Genomic DNA, 2,948 nt, shown 5'->3' on the forward strand with positions numbered 1-2,948 from the left:
GGAGCATGAACAGTCGAACGCCAGTTCTTTTTTTTCCTTTTGTTCAAGCATCGTGACTCCTGATCGCGATAGCGCAGTCGGCTGTTAGTACTAGCTGACCGCGAGCGATAGCAAGACTGAGGAGCCGTAACCTCTGAGGTCGACGAGCGCGAGGGTGTGCAAAAAGGACTTAACTCGAACTGTAGATGATCAGTGTGCTCGTGGATCAACATCTGCCTCTGTTGAAGATATTTATGGCCGACTTGCCAGACTGCCTGTTAAACATGCGATAGGCTTAGCGGAGAGAGTGACGCGACTCCCAATCATCGCACGATCGTCGAAAAAAAATATGATAACTTTCTTACTTTTTGCCTCCGGCCCAAAAGTAGAGTACTGTTGAACTCATCTCGGTACTCTGAGTTCAAATATATACTTAAAGTCCCAAAATTCCATAGGTGGTAATCTATAGTACACCCAAAAATAGTTATAAAATAAACAAATTGTGCATTTGATTCATTTACTTTAAAGATGTTTTAAAAGATTTGCAGAGCTTAGAATTTCTGTTGCGGAACCTTAGTGCTCCATGGAGCATGCTTTGGGAAATGCTGGGATAGCATTTTGGCTCTATTAATTTGAAAACAAAAAATTTAATTTCATGAAACAATTGTGAATAAGCTGCCATAATGGTAGTTTGTAAAAATCATACATTTAAATAACTCACTACTTATCACACCAGAATTACTTCAAAAATTATGTACCCAGAACCTTTTAACCTCGCGGGAGAACTTTCATGGCCCTTGCTACCTATGTAACCAATCCGGATATAGTAGCGGACTTCACCCAGGCACATCTCTTCCACAATTTGCCTTCCATTGAACATCTCAAATGTTTGGAGGCTATGCACATATTTAAATTTTCCAACACCAGCACGGGCATAAATTTTAAAGAGGAGATGGTTTTGTCATTGGCCTGGCAAGAGTTAATTCACAATATGCTCTAGTCACCCATTATACATGGACGGCCTGATTGGTCGTGCATGCGCGACGTAGTTTCTTCATAAATTTGTTCAAACCTACGATTGAACTGAAAATTTAAACAACGTGCATAATGAACTGATATTTAACGGATATCAAATATCCATATAGAAACTGATTGGAACCTGAAGCAGAGCCCAGAAGGGGTTCGAAAATGTTTGTCTGTCAATATTTATATGTGATCACACCTTAAAAGGTTCTGGGTACGTAATTTTTGAATCATACATTTGTTTTTAATGATTTATAAAATCTTTTATATTGCAATAACAAGTTTTCTCACCATTTTGAATTGCTAGCTCAAAAATCTAATCTGCCATTAAATTAAAAATCTATTTAATTCTTGATTGGTTGGTCTATTCCTGTGCTTGCTGAATAACCATTCAGCAAGGACAGGAACAGACCTTACAACAATTCAACCTTGTCATCTGTAGTCCTGTGTAAACAATCCTTGGAAGAATTTCCCATATATTTTTAGTTGCTATAAATCTTGATTTTATAAGATTTATCCAATTTGGAACACTTTGTCCCTCTTGGAAATTTTTCCTGGAATATCCAGTTTTTCTATTTCTACCTGAAAAAATTTCAACTTGTATATGAAAAACAACCAAATAGATATTATAGGTGGTAGGTGTCTTAAAGTAGTGGTTTTCAATCTTTTTGAAGTCGGAGAGCACTAAACTTTGACATTTTTTTCTGTGGAACACTTACAATACATCAGTTTTAAAGCAGGGTGGCAACCTTTTTGAAATCAAGCGCACTTCGTCTAGTAGATGACGACATCGGCATTTGCTGATTACATTCCCATATAAAAATTATTTTACATCGTATTGATATTTCTTTTGCAACAATTTTTAATTGTATATTTGAAATGCACATGCCACCTGTGCTTACATGCATATGCTTTTAGCAATCTATGGCACGCATCGTGTTCTGTTGGCCCTGTGTAATGCTGTGTGATGGCTTCAAAACTATTGATGGTTGATGAATTGCTTGTTTTGTGCAATCATCGACAATGGATCAATGGTTGCATCTGACCATAGTTTAGTAGTTTAGCTTTTTTTTTTTCTACTCTCTTTACTGTGGGTATTAAGATCTTTATAAAACTCCTCTAAAAACACCGGACTATAAGCATATCTTCCATTCAAAACCTAATAACCGGTGCAAAACAATTATATTCCTGGCTAACGTTTTCGGTCACTCCACTGAGACCTTCCTCAAGCCTATATTTCTTCTTATACGATCTTTTTCACAACGATTTTCGAACAATCGAACCTTTAAAATTTTTCCGTTATTCACGTGCCACCCATAGCACCACCCAGGAAGCTGTACGGAAAGAAATCGAATATTTGAGTGAAGTGGCAAAAAGGCACGGCTACGGCGGGTTGGTACCACAACTAGAAAAAGATTACGTAAATGCCGGCAATCAGAATCAACCGGAGAATAGGAATAAGGAAAATGCATCGGATCCGGAAATCATCCCGGACTTTAAAGCGGCAAAATTGCTGGCCACCACCATTCATACGGAGCATATTAGATGGTTAGAACAGATAGAAATTTGTAAAGTGTTCCAGTCGTCACTGCCAATAAACGCAAAGGATGAAATGAGGTTATTGATGGCTTGGCAGGCCCTGATGCAAAAAGATGAGACTGAATAAATGAATGAATGGGAAGTGTAACGAAGTAACGGAGGGGCAGTTTGGTGAAATTGATTAAATTTTGGAAGAAGATTGTGTACGGCATCGTAATAAAAGGGATGGCAGGATCCTTTTAGAGGAAAGATGGAGCGGTCTTAATTAGCATAGGATTATTTATAAGATTAAAGCGTTAGGATTTGGAAGTTTTACGGAAGTTTTTCAACGCTTTGAATCAGAATTGTTCGATTGTTTCGATTTAATCGGATGGCACGTGAATAACGGAAAAATTTTAAAGGTTCGA

Source organism: Centruroides vittatus, unplaced genomic scaffold, assembly GCF_030686945.1.
Source record: "Centruroides vittatus isolate TY-2023 unplaced genomic scaffold, ASM3068694v2 scaffold_2979, whole genome shotgun sequence".
Classification (NCBI taxonomy): Eukaryota; Metazoa; Arthropoda; class Arachnida; order Scorpiones; family Buthidae; genus Centruroides; species Centruroides vittatus.